This window comes from Herpailurus yagouaroundi, unplaced genomic scaffold, assembly GCF_014898765.1.
Source record: "Herpailurus yagouaroundi ecotype Mexico unplaced genomic scaffold, PumYag 28, whole genome shotgun sequence".
NCBI lineage: Eukaryota > Metazoa > Chordata > Mammalia > Carnivora > Felidae > Herpailurus > Herpailurus yagouaroundi.
In genome coordinates, this window is record NW_024412376.1 from 50893951 (window position 1) to 50911305 (window position 17355).

Here is a 17355-nt window from a genome sequence, read left to right on the forward strand (position 1 = left end):
AAATAAACTTTATCCTTGGCTCCATTTATTACCTAGCACCTGTAATCACCTACTGTAAAGGGAGCCTTGATAGCAATTTAGGTAACTGTGTATATCAGTGTCAACTTAGACCCTGTGCTCACTGATCCTGGAAATGTTTGGTTATGTAGGTCCTCCTAGGGAAGGACTGCGGTAATCATTATAGTGTGCACTTGCCAGAGTATGGCAGAATCCTTCCCTCTTGACACCTGGCCACTTCTTTAGTTAGTAAGTTCTGGATATGAAAATTGGTTCAAGGTTGAGAATTGAGCAAGGTTGAGAATTGTTCCTTTTGGGACAACTGCCTTGATTCTCCTGTTTCTTCATTCTTCCCCTTTTTCTGGTTGTGAAAGTCAAACAACATCCTTACTGACTACCAGCCTATTTGCCCCTTGGGATATTATTGTTGATGAGCTACCTCCAAACATCCTGCTGGGCAATCCTTTTCTGCTGTTCCTCCAGCCTTCAAAGTATATAATAATTTGCCTCTTGATTTCTAACAGTTAAGCTCTACCATCTGAGCTCTGTTTACTTCATGGAACAACATCATCAGGGATATTAAAGGGCCGGCTCTGTGACTGCAGACAAGGGTTGATATTGAACTTTTCCTGTGGCACTGGCTCCCGTCACCAGACGTTCTTGATGGCCTTGGAAAATGGTACGTCCTGGGGACCTCACATAAAACCTGACCTGGTGATTCTCTTGGCCTCACATAATAATCTATTCCAGCATGCCACTTTACTTGGTCTCCTTATTCCCTTCTCTACTGTCAGTCTAGACAGCTTGAGCATGTCCTCTTTGCTCAGCATTGGTCACAGCCCCCTTTTAGGCCTATCTGAATCACTGGAGGAGTAAGTAACATGTCCCATTCCATGGGGTCCTTGCTAGGGTGATAATTCACTATATCTTTTAGAATGTGCCCCAATTTTGAAATATTACTAATATTTCAAGTCAATAAAATATTGCGTATCCAGTGATATACACTACTCCGCTTGACCAACTTCCCTTAAAATCCTAAAGACAGTCCTTGGCTCATGTTACTTGTATGCCAATAATTGTTATGTTCCCTTCAATGTATAATTCCTTTCCTCCCTTCTTGACCCGGCATTTCCCCAGCCCAATAATCCTGTGATTTAACCCCTGTGATTGACTTAGTAGCTGGGAGAGTTGTTGAAGGGAGTTCCTGAGAGAAGCTCCTGAGTCCTCATAGGAGATGAACCTCTTTAGCGTCTTCAGGCAAGGAGCTCGCTCTTACTACGGAAAAGTACACAAACTGTGAACTCGGAGGATTTAGGACAAAAATATCTGCAGAGACACCACCTTCAGAGAAGTCCATTCAGGAACCCTCAGCTTATGTTCCAGCGTTCCAATGAAAGCCGTGATTTTCGAATGGCACAGCCACCATAGCTGGGCATGTAAGCACGTCCGGAACTGTGAAACTCCAATTGTGCAGTCTTCTGTTGGATGCTTAGCTGTGTTTGTTCTTTCATTGCAGAGTAAGAGGCTGTCTGAAAGCTACCTCAGAGCCCTGTGGCTCTCACACTGTACCTTTAAGGCCTGAATGTCACATTATCCTTCCGCAAGGCAATAATCCAACTTTTCAGTAATCAGCTTCCATGCCTTCTGAGCATTGTTGCTCTAATATTTTTCAAATGCCTGAATTATTAAATCTGTAAAAGAATTTCCTTCCACAGGAATATTTTCCTAGGTCACCTCTGTGAAATCATTAGTGATTCAAGTGTACCATGTGCAAGCAACTATCTGTGCCCCCGTTCTTCAGAATAGCAACCTCCTTGCCTGACAGTGAGTGACTTAGTCCCAGATCCCATTTTACTGCCTGCTTTCTGGCACTGCTTCCATTTGTTTGGGTCCTCTCAGAAAAATATATTAGAAAGGTTTAGACATGCAAGTCATTTACTGAAGAAAATCATCTGAGGGGAAATGGAAAGCCAGAAAAACGTGGGAGGGGGCTCAGTCCTTGATATAGGTCTGATCCCCATGGAGGAGAGGGGGAAGGAAGGAACTTTGTGTAGGGAAAGTCTTAGACTACTGTGCAATTCTTAGAGATTTTCAGCAAGACAGATAGCCAAATCTGCACATCAGAGAAGTGTGAGTCTCCCAGAGCAGGCCTGCCTTAGTATTTCTGCCATGCCCAGTCATGGACGGTGGGAAGTGTGACTTCTGCACAAACGCAGTGTTCGATTTCAGAGTACAACAGCTGCAACCATCAGTCAGTTTTGCTCCCTGCATTCAGAGATTTGGGAAGAGCATTGTCTTGATTGCTAAAGTCCAGAATGCTTTTCTCCCCTTTAGAGTGCAGATGACCCTTTGGGAAGCCATGTGTTGAAAATGGCAGAAACTCTGTCAGCTTGAGTTCCTGAATGGAGGATGACACTCCCAATTACCATTATGTGAGAAAGAAATTTCTATTGCATTTAAGCAATATACATTTTGTAGTCTGTTTATAATAGAAGTTAACTCGTTGGTATTTGCATTTACCTTTTGTCTGTGTGCTTTTGCTGACATCTAACAAGCTCTTACCCATATTTTCACAGATCCCACTGTTGCCCACTTGCTAATCTCTATGTTTGTTTGTTTGTTTGTTTGTTTTGTTTTGTTATATTCCGATCCTATAAGCACTAACCTGTCTTCACCCAGGGATTGTCTCTTTCCCCAAGAGGAATCATATCTTTGAGATGGAAATTATTTAAAATTCCAAGTGCTAATTCTAATTCTTCCCAGTGCTTTGGTCTCTTATCCTGATTACTTATTAGCTTTCTTTTTCTCCTAGTCTACTTCAGCATCTGCTATTTGTGTATTTCTGAATCCTGTGTATTTGCCTGGTACTTGAAGCATTTTGAATATTCTGATTAATTGAAACTGTCCGTATATTCCCTAAGTTTTGCATGTTGGCTAATATAAGTTTTTCTTGCCTAAATTAGGGGTTAATGTCCTCCTCTGGTTCCTGGCTTTATGCCTTCTTTGAAATACTGTGTTAGTTTCATATCTGGAAATTTTCAATCTTCTGTTTCTCTCTGTTCTCTTATTTTATGACCTCTTGGTTTGGGGCTATCTTCCATAAACTTGGTCCACGGTTTAAAGAGGGAAAGCGGGTGCCTAGATTGTTTTCTGACCTGGTTCAGATTTCCAGCTGTTTGCAAGTCTGTCATTACATAGGGCTCTACTTTAACACAGCCATTTTTCTCTCTGCACTATTCTCTGATATCTTTCTTCCACTCCCAGGCTATCTGTCCTTTTACAAATGATACAAAGCAGAAAATTTACATAGTTCCCAGTGATCTCTTTAATTCCTGAGTTATTTTATGCCTATTTTGTTTAATTGGCCTTATATAGCCTCTTTAAATATTTTTGCCATATGTCGCTAATTGGCTATTTTTATAACATTAAACTTTTTGGAAGTTAACATCTTTGCAACTAGTGTAAAACTCTGAAGACAGAAACTAAACATATATGTATATACACACACACACACATATATATTTAATCTTTAATTCTGTACAGTGTGAAAATATTTAATGTCCTAATGGAATTTTCCAAAACTCCCAATTTGAAAGCAAGAATTATTCAGATTGATTGTCCAAATATCCCCGGATTTCTCACTTTTATTTTAATTTAATACAGTGTGGAACTAATTAGTATAAAAATATTGCTTTTAATGTAGCACAACTATTCTAATCAAATAATCAAAGGGGGGCACTTTTTGTTAGTCTTTCAAACCACTGTCATCCTTATTCACCCTCTTTAAAGTTGGTAGGAATGATTAAATGACAATTCTTAAACAGTCTGCAGAATTCAAAATGGTATTTGCTCACTCTGACTTCTAAAACCCTAGATTGTTGACAGGTGTAGGGAACATCCTATACTTTCTACTCTTACCTTGTAAAGTCCTAGCCATACGTACTAACTAACCCAAGCTCTAACTCTTAGAGTTAAAAAAAAAAAAAAGAAAAGAAGAAATCAATATTTGTTTATTTTGGCACACTGTATGTATTGACTTCTTTGCAACTGTTCAGTGGAGTTGCAAAATATTGTAATACCATGTGTAGCATAAAGAGTACAGTACTGGGGGAGCAGGGCACCTGGGTAGTTCAGTGAGTTAACTATGCATTTCTTGGGTTTGGGCTCAGGTTATGGTCTCACGGCTTTGTGGGTTTGAGCCCCACATCAGGTTCTGTGCTTGAAGCATGGAACCTGCTTGGGATTCTCTCTCTCTCCCCCACTCTCCGCCCCTCTCTCACTCATGCTGTCTCTGTCTCTCTCAAAATAAATAAATAAACTTAAAAAAAAAGAATAAGGCACTAGGGTTAGCTGTTCTCCAAACTGAGTCTTGATGTCTTTGTAAGTGAATAGTAAAAGTTACAATGAGACTAGCTTTGGAGATGGGACCAGATATAATATGTAAACACTCAGCATTGGACAGAAACATTGGTAAAGCTACCATACTAAATTAATGGTAGTTGTTATGAGGAGGAATAAGAGGAAGAAATGAAGGACACAGGCAAAAAGAAAAAAAAAAGGGAGAGGGAAGAGAAGAAAGGGAATGGGAGAAAGGCATAAAAATCCTCCCCATATACCTGGTTATACACTGTTCTGTAATCCTTACAAAGATTATTATGAACACTGTAATGAATTATTTTAAATTCATTCTGAAAGAATTTTTTTTTTAAGAACTGTTAAACATTATTAAGCATCTGACTTCAGCTCAGGTCATGATGTTGCAGAGTGTGAGTTTGAGCCCCATGTCGGGCTCTGTGCTGACAGCTCAGAGCCTGGAACCTGCTTAGGGATTCTGTGTCTCCCTCTCTCTCTGCCCATTCCCCATTCATGCTCTGTCTCTCTCTCTTTCAAAAAAATAATTGTTACAAAAAAAAAAAAAGAACTTTTAACTTAGAAAGCTGATATCAATTTCAATTAATGGAAACTGTATGTATGTATGTATGTATGTATGTATGTATGTATGTATTTATTCTGAAGTTAGCTTACATACAGTGTAGTCTTGACTTCAGGAGTAGATTACCATGATTCATCATTCACATACAACACCCGGTGCTCATCCCAACAAGTGCCCTCCTCACTGCCCATCCCCCATTTTCCCCACCTCCCCAACCCACTGCCCCCATTAGCCCTCAGTTTGTTCTCTGCATATAAGAGTCCTTTATGGTTTGCCAGTTTCCCTGTTTTTATTTTATTTTTCCTTCCCTTCCCCTATGGTCATCTGTTGAGTTTTTCAAATTCTACACATGAGTGAAATCATATGATGCCCATCTTTCTCTGATTGACTTATTTGGCTTAGCATAATACCCTCCTGTTCCATTCATGTTGTTGCAAATGAAAGATTTTGTTCTTTTTGATCGCTGAGTAATATTCCAGTTTGTGTGTGTGTGTGTGTGTGTGTGTGTGTGTGTGTGTGTATGTGTGTACATATATATGTGTGCACATACATATATATACCACGTCTTTATCCACTCATCAGTTGATGGACATTTGGGCTTTTTCTGTATTTTGGCTATTGCTGATAGTGCTGCTAAAAACATTGGAGTGCATGTGTCCCTTTAAAATTTATTTTAATCTTTATTTCTGAGACAGAGAGACAGAATACAAGCGGGAGAGACACAGAGAGAGAGGGAGACACAGAATCCACAGCAGGCTCCAGGCTCTGAGCTGTCAGCACAGAGCCCAACGCAGGTCTCAAACTCATGAACCTTGAGATCATGACCTGAGCCAAAGTTGGTCGCTCAACTGACTGAGCCACCCAGGCACCCCTACATATGTCCCTTTAAGTCAGCACTCCTGTATCCCTTGGAGAAATTCCTAGTAGTGCAATACTCCATACTGCTTTCCAGAGTGGCTGCACCAGTTTGCATTCCCACCAACAGTGCAAAAAGGTTTCCCTTTCTCCACATCCTCACCAACATCTGTTGTTTCTGGAGTTGCTAATTTAGCCACTCTGACCAGTGTGAGGTGGTATCTCAATGTGATTTTAATTTGTATTCCCTTAATGATCAGCGATGTTGAGCATCTTTTCATGTGTCTACTAGCCATCCAAATGTCTTCTTTGGAAAGCAATAACCACTGGATTATTTGTTTTTCAGGTTTTGAGTTTTGTAAGTTCTTTAGAGATTTTTGATACTAATCCTTTATCTGATATGTCATTTGCAAATATCTTCTCCCATGCCATCAGCTGCCTTTTAATTTTGTTGATTTCTTCCCTTGCAGTGCAGAAGCTTCTTATCTTGATGAGGTCCCAATAGTTCATTTTTGCTTTTATTTCCCTTGCCTTCGTGGACATGTCAAGTAAGTAGTTGCTGCAGCTGAGGTCAAAGAGATTGCTACCTGTTTTCTCTTCTAGGATTTTGATGGTTTCCTGTCTCACATTGAGATATTGCATCCATTTGAAATTTATTTTTGTGTATGGTGTAAGAAGGTGGTCCAGGTTCATAGTTCTGCATGTTACTGTCCATTTCTCCCAGCACCATTTTCTGTCTTTTGCCCACTGGATACTCTTTCCTGCTTTGTCAAAGATTAGTTGGTCATATATTGTGGGTCCAATTCTGGGTTCTCTATTCTATTCCATTGTTATATGTGTCTGTTTTGGTGCCAATACCATACTGTCTTGATGATTACAGCTTTGTAGTACAAGTTAAAGTCCAGGATTGTAATGTCTCCAGCTTTGGTTTTCTTTTTCAAGATTACTTTGGCTATGCAGAGTCTTTTCTGGTTCCATACAAATTTTAGGATAGTTTGTTCCAGCTCTGTGAAGAATGTTGGTGCTATTTTGATTGGAATTGCATTGAATGTGTAGATTGCTTTGAGTAGTACCAACATTTTAACAATATGTGTTCTTCCAACCTATGAGTATGGAATGTTTTTCCATTTATTTGAGGCTTCTTCAATTTCTTTCATAAGCTTTCTATAGTTTTAAGCATTCATATCTTGTTACTTCTTTAGTTAGGTTTATTTCCTAGGTATTTCATGGTTCTTCATGCAATTATATATGGGATCGATTCCTTGATATCTCTTTCTGTTGCTTCATTGTTGGTGTATAGAAATGCAAACAATTTCTGTGCATTGATTATATATCCTGCGACTTTGCTGAATTCATGTATCAGCTCTAGCAGTTTTTTTGTGGAGTCTTTCTGGTTTTCCATGTAAAATATCATGTCGTCTGCGAAGAGTAGAAGTTTGACCTCTTCCTCACTGATTTGGATGCCTTTTCTTTTTCTTTCTTTCTTTCTTTCTTTTTTTTTTTTTTTTGTCTGATTGCTGATGCTAGGATTTCCAACAGTATGTTAAACAATAGTGGTGAGAGTGGACATCCTGTCATGTTCCCGATCTCACAGAGAAAGCTCTCAGTTTTTCTCCTTTGAGGATAATATTAGCTGTGGGCCGTTCATATATGGCTTTTATGATGTTAAGATATGTTCCTTCTATCCTGACTTTCTTGAGGGTTTTTATTAAGAAGGGGTGCTGTATTTTGTCAAATGCTTTTTCTGTATCTATTGACAGGATCACACAGTTCTTATTCTTTCCTATTAATGTGGGCTACCACTTTGTCAATCAACAGATATTTTGGTTGTTAGATTCTTTTTTCTTCTTTTCTTCTCGCTCTCTCTTTTTTTTTCTTTTTTTTTTTTTTTTAATTTGCCACAGACCTGGTTATATCACTTTTTGGCTCTGTCTCCTGGGGAAAGTCATTTAGATTCTTTGTAAAGTGATAATTAATACCTCTCTGCAATTTAACTATCTTGAGGAATAGATGTTCTTCACAAGATTGTTTTCCTTTAAACTTTCAATTGAACTTTCTTTAAATTAACTTCTTTGACTAAATTAAGCTTTAAATAACTTTATCAACCTGTTGTAGACTGTTACAGTAAATACAACTGAAATGATTTTAGCTCATTTGTCTCTCTTCTTTCTCTGCTGCCCTCTCTGTCCCTTTTTGTGTTCTTTTTCCCTATTCTCTTCTCTCTCTTTTCCTTCTCAGATTTACATTCAGATAAAGATTTTTTTCTTTTCAATTTTAGCATTTTCAGTCCTAGCTTTTGAGTGTGTATATGTGTGTCTATAGCTTGTGAATGAGTATATCTGTATATAGAATTCAGCAGTTTATTTCTGAACCCATTTTAAAGTAATAATTTTAAAATATTTCTAAAAGGCCTTTGTTTATATTGTTTTATATGTTCAATTAACATTTGAAAGATAACTTCCTTATTTTCCTTCATTTTATTTCTGCTTAAAATATCAGAGCTGTCATTTTAAAGCATTACTAAAAATAAAATGGAAGAAAAGTTAATTCTAAGAGAAAGACCAAAAGGAAAACAAAGCAAAAAACAATCCAAACCACCTTCCAAATGCCTTTCATCATACTCTGCAAGGTACTGAAATAGAGTTTTCTATTCCTGTCACATCCAGTTGCAGGATTTACCAGAAGTGGACCTTGTTCCAGTTAGATGAAGTAAGATTATCCTGAAAGCTGCTGATCTGTTTTCAGAAGAATTGTTACAATCCTTGAGAGAAATTGTTTAGAGTAATAGAATTTTAGCAGAAATGAATCTGTTACTACCTGGGAAAAAAATTGTTACAGGCACCGAGACTTAAGATGCCAAACTTGCAATTTTGATCCTGGTTTATGAAATTAGGACATAGAGGAAGGGAAATACATTGGAAGAGAGTTTTATTATTTTTTTCAACAGAAACTTAAACCCCTGTGAATTGGACCATTTCATTTTTATTTTTCTCTAGATAGCTCTTCGACAATAGTTATTACTCACACCAGCAATGAACTTCACTTGCATGTCAGTTCACAGTAATACCTCCCTCTTCCCTGGCTAATCCAAATGATGAAAGGAACACAGGCTATTTTCTTTTGTGAAAGCTTTATCTTGAGGGATGAAATTTTAAACATAACATTTCTTTGGAAACACTAAATTGATCAGGTGTCAATCTAGAATAAGTTATTGGGGTCAATCATCAACCTAAAAGTCACTATAGTCCACTTATAACTTAGGAATTCATTTCTTAACCAAGTACAATTACATTTTAAGTAAGTATATCTAGGTGACATTGCTGTAGGCAAGACTTGAGGATCAAAGGCTACATTTGACCCTAAACAAGGAAGTGTGTCCTTTACATACAAAACTGACAAAAATATTATGAAAAATAAAGAGAAATTGAAGTTTCTGCCCACAGTTTCATATTTTAAAATGCAGTGTTTTGTTTTTTTGTTTTGCTTTGTTTTGGTTTTGTTTGTTTGTTTGTTTTTTAACTGGCTTAGTCTGTTCAGGCTGCTAAAACAAAATATTATAGACTGGGTAGTTTATAAATAACAGATTTATTTCTCACAGCCCTGGAGCCTGGAAGTCTGAGATCGGGGTGCCACATTGTCATAAGAGGTCCCTCTTCTGAGTTGCTGATTTACCCTTGTACCTTTATGGTAGAAGGGGCTAAGAAGCTCTGTGGGACCTCTGTCATAATATAGGACATTAATCCCATTCATGAGGGTTCCACCCTCCTGGTCTAATCGCCTCTGAAAGGTCCCACCTCCTAATACCTTCCACACTGGGCATTAGATTTTCAATATACGGATGAAGGGACACATTCAGACCATGCAATAATAGTGGGGCAAAAGGAATCACAAGATAAATACAATTTTTTTGTGTGTATGTGAAATGTAAACTCAATCTAGTCATTTCACTCAAATCTGTCTTTGCTCCTTATGACTCAAGATGTCAATTAAGCAAAATAAACAAGAAACAATTAGTAATTTCTTAAATTGAAGGTTTTTCTAACTACTAAAACATTGCTAAGGATCCACTGTTGATCACAAGGCTTATGATGTAGGAAACTTGTCTCCTCACTCCTATTCTTTTCATTGTGGTCACTGCTTAACATACCCCTGTGATTATATCAGCAACTGATTGTTTCCTTAGCCCCTAGGAACATTTTTGGCACAATTATTTTGGATTAACCCAAAATACATAATTTAGCAATATTGTGCTCCAGGTTTTTTCCTTCTTTTTTCTTTTTATTTTCCCTATTTTCCTTGCTCTATGATCTCCAAAATCACTGTAGCATTTATTGCTGAAAATTCCAAGCATATGCATGTTAGCAATGTCATAGCCAAAGTAGACACATAATATAGACTTTAGAGAAAATGTACAATGTTTAATGGGGCACGTATATTTAGACCAGAGAACTCATTCAAGTTTCTAAAACTATAGTAATAGTGAAGAAAAACTTCCTAATCTGTGAAGAAGCAGCAAGGTATCCTTGACACAGCAAGCATTGGATACAACGATTTTGCCCTGTTACTTAATAACTTACTCTGAGAATAAAAATTAGCTTTCTATGTGTGTACTTCTTTTGTAAAATGAGAAAAAAAATATTAACTATGTCCTTTATTGTTGGTACGATATAATTAAATATAATTAAATTATCTGTGTTGATGTGCCTATCACAGGATTTGCCATATAGTCAAGAAATACTAGTTTCCCTGTCCAATGAATGTGAATCTGCCTTCCATGTTCCAATAAAAACACTTGTGTACTTAAGACTTGGAAAAATCCCCCTATTGTTGTGAGTGCAGCAGTGCAATCTCGTGTTTTATTATTTTGGACAAATCACTTTTTTTCAGTGGATATCCAGAACTGCTAACTTACATCAGAGTATAAATATGGTAGGTATAATTATGCAAGAGGATTATAAGACCATCATTTTACTTCTGGTCTCAGCAGAAGTGTCTAGACAATATTGAGGAGAATAAAGTGGTTTTTATCTCTAATAGCCTATGGAAGAGACTACGAGGCAGAGAGTAGCCTTGTTAAATGTGAGAAGAGGATTTTAAATGGGGAGAATTTTTGTTCCCTGAGTACAACCTCCCCCCCTCCCCAGCCCTTGATATGAAGGGCCCCTTCAACTTGAAGGGCCCACTTGTCCCTTCAAGTGGAAAGAAGTCTTCAAAGTGACCAAGAGGAGAGCTTGATATATAGTCCCCGGGGACTCAAGAGCCAGAAGTGAGGCCACACAAATAGGAGGAAGGTGTAATGGTTGCATAGGAAGAAAATCATTTGCACCCACAGATTTTATTGCAAAAAAAAAAAAAAAAAAAAAAAAAGAATGTTTGAGTATACACGCTCCAAATGCGTTCAGTCAAGGAAAATAACCAGGAAAGGGTCAATTTTGAGTCTGTCAAAGGGAGACAACTGAAAGGGTGAAAATACCTTGGGCTAAATCTTATCAAACCACCAGACGCCCAAGGGATAAGCAAGGAGTGGCAAAATGACAAGGCATGAAATGTCTTGCACCCACCCAGTGAGGACTATAGTCCAGCTCTCTGCAGGGTTAGAGAATTTCAAAACAACAGCAACAACAACACCACCCCCCCCCACAAAAAAAAATGATCTAGGAGAAAAATTGCTTCATCTTGTGAATTACATTCTTTGTTTATGCAGACATGGTGTTTGCAGAACCCTCAAGTGAGGAGGAATTTATCTCTGATATGCACTATTACGCACAAGTTCAAGACTTGTCTTATTTTTGCATTCAGATTGCACAAAATATCTCTACCTCAACATTGTAATAATGCTGACTGGCTAATTTTTTTAGATATATTTGAAGTCCAGATATAACACTGTAGCAATATAAGTGAAGTGAGTACTTTCCAGTCCTTTTCTGCTTGCTTTCTTTCACATACTTTGGAAAGGTCAAACCATGGAATTTCCAAAATAGGAGAAGCAGCAGAGGAAACAAAATAAATAAATTGTATCTCCCTCCTTTTTAACCTACCCTATTGGTTGATATCCCATTCTTCTGTTTATATAGGTATGTGGTTGTAGCACAACCTGTGAGTAAACAGAAATAGGCCGATCTAATAAATTATTTTATAATCTGTTTCCTCTCTGTCCCTTTGAGTTTTACAAAGATCTGTAAACAAGTGGATGTAACAATGCTAATTTTCCGAACAATATATTTGCCCTTACCCATATCAATAACACATAGTGTTTTTTAAAAATATTTTTATCAAGATTGGGTTTGAAATGTTTTCTGATTGACTATTTGCTACTAGAAATAGTCCAAAGCAAAGAGAATTAAACTATATCCTACAATTTACTAAAATATTGGAGCATAGAATAAGGATTGCTAGGTACAAAAGGTATATACCATCTTGTCTTTTTTTTTTCAGTAAATGGTAATAGGCTTATATTCATCTAAACATAAGCCAAGTAAACAGATGTTTTTACACGTAAAAGAAAACCCTGAATTGTTGAATTGCTCTAGTATAACTGGGTTCAAACAGACACTTGAGGGTTTAAGAGGGAATGCCATGACCAACAAATCCAGACGTTCCTTGAGCTCAGCTAAATCCAACAGAAACATTCAGCTTTATGCTTTTACCCTTGAGACAGCTTGAATTCAATAGCTATTTGCAGAGTTATGCGATGGTAAGACAAAAATGAATGTACCATGTAAAACAGTGTTTCAAATAACATAGTGGTTTGAAGACATTTATTCTGATTTTTATAAGGCTTTATTTCTTTCTTACAAGTTGGTTTAGCTTGTTAAAAGAATATTACCCTCTTAAAAAATATAAACTTTTTCTCCTTAAGGACAACACAAACATAGTTAACCTACATCGTCACATTCTTCCAAGACTAATATTGAATAAAAGAGGGCATTGTGTGGACAGTCAGCAATTCTTTCTCTGCTCAATACCCCTGAAACTGTAATTATCTGAGGTGTTGTTATAAATCCAGTATTTGCAACATAAATTCTTTAGAGAGTGAGGTAATCGCACGTGTCATAAGGGAAGAAAACAGTTTCATGTTCACTTTTTTCCCATCATTGAATTTATACTTCAGAAGAAATAGGGTAAACATTATGCAGTCCAATGAATGAACTCATTTAAAAAAAAAACTACTTTAAACAACACATCTAGTAATTATAGTAACAGTTTGTCTTGTTACTAATGAATGTAAAACTGCTATTGACATTACTGTTGTTGTTGTTATTTCTAATGCTTTGTGGGCATATTATTTGACAGGTTTCCACATTGACATTGTTTCTCATGGCCTTTTGTGTAAAGTTCAAACATTTCCATACCATCCTACCTAAATTTAAATCTTTCTTACCTCTTCCAATTTGCTCTACTGTACAAGTTCACGGTTACCCCAAAATTGCTTTCATTAGGTACTTATAGAGCAGACTGAACTTGCCAATAAAATATCCTTAGAAAGTTATTGCCAAGAAACTGTGCGCATTTTTTGGTTGTTGTTTGTTTTCAGAGTCTTTGCTAACACACACACACACACACACACACACACACACAGAGGAATTATTTATAATTCCTAAGCATTCTGAGAGAGAGGCCCACCTTCAAGGTTTAGGAGTGGATCAGGCCCAGGAGTCTCCGTCCTGGTTCCTGTGAGTCAATGTATTGCAACATGGAACCCTGTAGTAAACCACAGTGAAAGGCATTGAACTCCCAAAACTATTAGCTTTCTCTCAAGTGCTTCAGGGTGCATTTCCACAGATTCTTATTAAATTTAACGGCTACTGTGAACAAGACAGCGAGCACAAAAGACATAACCTCTCCCCTACTGCAGTTTCCAGTCTAGTAGAGGACACATTTTAAACATGGAAACAAAGACATGTACAATATGTATCATAACAGAAAATGCCCATGCTAGAAGAATTTGGCTATGACGGCATCATCTAATAACACAGATTTATTTTCTCACACTAAAGAAACGCTATTGTGACAGATAATAATTTCTGAAGATGTTCCCACCAATATATTCTATCTTAAATGCTCTTTGTACAATGGAGAGGTAGATTTTATGGCTTCTCTTGCATTTGGTGAGGCTCAGCTAATGCAAATCTGACAATATATGACTTTTGTGACTAAATTTTAAGAGGAAATAAAGCTTCTGCTTTTCTGCTTCATCCTTTTGGGATTCTTGATCCTGGAAAAGAACTACCGTGTTGTGCAGAAGCCAAACAGCTACATGGATTTGCCAGGTGAAGGTGTTCCAGTCCGACCCCCAGATCCGGCTGAAGTCTCGGCCAAGAGGTAGCATCAACCTCTACTATCCGAGTGAGTGCATCTTCAGATGATTCCAGCCCTGCCTTCAAACCTCCCCAGCTGACCCTGAATGGAATAGGAATGAGCTGTCCTTGATAAACAGCAGATTTGTGCGTGAAGTTAGAATTAATGTTGTTGAGGGGCACCTGGGTGGTTCGGTGGGTTTGACTTCGGCTCAGGTCATGATCTCACAGTTTGTGGGTTCGAGCCCTATGTCGGACTCTGTGCTGACAGCTCAGAGCCTGGAGCCTGCTTCAGATTCTGTGTCTCCCCCTCTCTATGTCCCTTCCCTGCTTGTGCCTTGTCTCTCTCAAAAATAAATAAAAATTAAAAAAAAAAAGAATTAATGTTGTTTTAGGATTGTCTGAGCAGACTTTGGTACTTTGGTACCTGTGAGTGGGGTGCTAGCAAAATTCAAATAGATGACACAGATTTAGATCTACAGATATAGATATATCATCACTTCGAAGCAGGTACCATGATGAGCCATTGTATTTAGATCATCATTATTGTTGCTCAGGTCCCAGGACTGCTAGTTCTCCCTGCCCTCAGCCGTCAATATTTTTTCTAATGGTAGTTAATTAATTGTCCATTAACCTTTTCCTCCATGCTTCTAATTCCCTTACAAACTAAATATTTAAACGCCTATTACTTCTTTCAATAATAATTATAATATTCAATTACTGAGTAGAGAATTCAGTAAAGAATCCTACTGGGCAGGATTAGAAGTGGTTGCAGTTCTACATTCCAATTCGGCCATGATTTTAAAGCAATGGAAATTAAGGGGATACTCACATGTATGGGTAGGAGCGATCCTTCACCATCTCCCTTGCCTCTCTTTCAATGTCCTCCCTTTAAAGGGAAAAAGTGTTATGCGTACCTAACGTTTTTTCATCTTATTAACCACCTGCCAGTGTGAATATAAAGTTCTGTGTAAGGCACTGGTATGAATGGGAAGAGCGTATGTATTTATTTACTCCTTTTGGAAATTTTGCATCATTGCCTTCGTGTACATCTTGACTTGTTATTCTAAATGGTGGTCGATAAAATTATTTGTTTGTTATGCAATTGCTCTACATGACTAGAAAGGCTTGAAGCTTAACTGTTTTGAAAGTCTGTGTACGCATGTGTCAGTGAGGTCAGGAATTTCTGACCATTCGCCTATCAGAATTTCAAATCCCTGTGTCAAAATGTCTTAAGACTTAAAAACGTAAAGCCTAGGAACATGTTCTATTTTTTTCAACGTTTAGACAACCACTCCTGTTTTCTACTGCTAGAGGACAGAAGAGTTCAAGTGGACAAAGGGAGAGAGAAGTCATCATGTTTTATGGACTCTCTTCTCTAGTGCATTTTGAGCTCTAAAGAAACGTGGTGGCCACAATCTTTGCTGGGATTCTGGCATCCTGTGACACAAATATCAGAAATGAAGAGAGAGAGTGCTCAATTTGTGCCTTTGTTGTCCTGCCACTCACTTCCTCCAACCATATGTCATTAATAAAGCTAATGGGGTTTTGGCACCAAATCAACTGGAAAGGGATGTGGTAAAAGTGGGGGTAGACGAAAGTGGACGATAGAGCAAGGAAAGCACTCACAGGTCCTCTGTGTCAGGAGCGGCAGCCCCATCAGCCTTCTCTTTGGTCGCTCCCTGACAGGGCTGGGGCCCTTCTCCAAGTGACTGTGTCTCATGCATTCATGGGCCGCTTTCACACCACAGCCCCTTTTGTTCAGATCTGAAAATACAGCTCATTGCTTTCCTCCCCTCAGCTGCCATATGGCTTTGTGGAAACTGGCCTAAAAGGAAGCAGGGGGAAAGGAAACCCTAGAAATAAAACAACCAACAGATGAAATTGATTTATTTTCGGCATTAAGAGATGGGGGTGGAGGCCTTTCAGAAACATAAAACCTTGCGCTGAGCCGGCAAACAGTCTGCTCGTATGACAGCGTTTGTATACGTTTTTCCAAAAAAATAACATGTGGCAGAAAATAGAAGCCCCATTGTTTTGCCGAACTACTGTATCCAATTTGAATGAAACGCAATTTTCAAGCTTAAGTAAACCGACTTCCCAGTTTGCCAGCGTACTTTAGTTTTAGCTGGACAAAATACTCCAGAACTTTAAAATATGTACTGAACATCAGCCTTCTCGAAGTTTATCTTACTCAAAAACTTTTGCAAATAATTCTAGACTGTAAATCACTTTATTTTAGTTCCTCTGCTTTAAGCTTCTCGACTGAGGCCGTTCTCAATTGCTTTAAAAGCCTATTTAAATACGTCTAAACGGTGGGTTTGGAAATGACATCTTGTCACGATGTACAGATGCGACAGGAGTGCTGAAAACACAAGCTAATGATGGAGATATATTTGAAAAGACAGTTGGATCTCTGAACAAATTTGCCATATTGAAACATTTAAATTAAGAACAGGAATATTTGAGTTCTACAAGACTATTCTATAAGACTGTACCTTTTTCATTTGGACATTGAAAATGGTAAATAAAAGGGAGTATCATTGACACAGGTATATAGAAGTGAAATTAATTTATCGATATTTATAGTCTGGTGCTCACATGTACGTTGCTAAAACACACATGTTATTTTCTATGAGTTCCCTGTATTTATTCAATAGCTATAAGCACTGGGTTACCTCTTCTTGGTTTCTGAACTTTTATTTTAAACCTAGGTTGAAATATATCAGAATAAACTGAATGCATAGGAGAACATAGGCGGTACATACTTAGGTTGCTTCTTAATTTATTTAAGAAAAAACAAAATCAGAAAGATGCCTACATTCAATGGTATACATGACATTGAGGCAGAGTTGTAAGTTTAGCTCTATCGCTAATACATTATTTGACTTTAGCAATTCATTTAATGTCCTCTAACTTTGTTTTTTTATGTTTTATTCTTATTTTATTTTTATTTTTTTTAAGTTGATTTATTGTGAGAGAGAGAGACAGTGCAAGTGGGGGAAGGGCAGAGAGAGGGAGAGTGAGAATCCCATGCAGGCCTCACGCTGTCAGCACAGAGCCCAATGCAGGACTCTAACTCACGAAACCGCAAGATCATGACCTGAGCTGAAACCAAGACTCAGACACTTAACTGACTGAGCCACCCAGGTGCCCTTGTGCTTTTTGGGTTTTTTTGTTTGTTTGTTTTGTTTTTCTTTTTTTTATGTCTTAGAATTTTCCAAAAATTCTTTAAGAAACATATCTTTGTATTTAAAAGAAATCTTGCTCCAA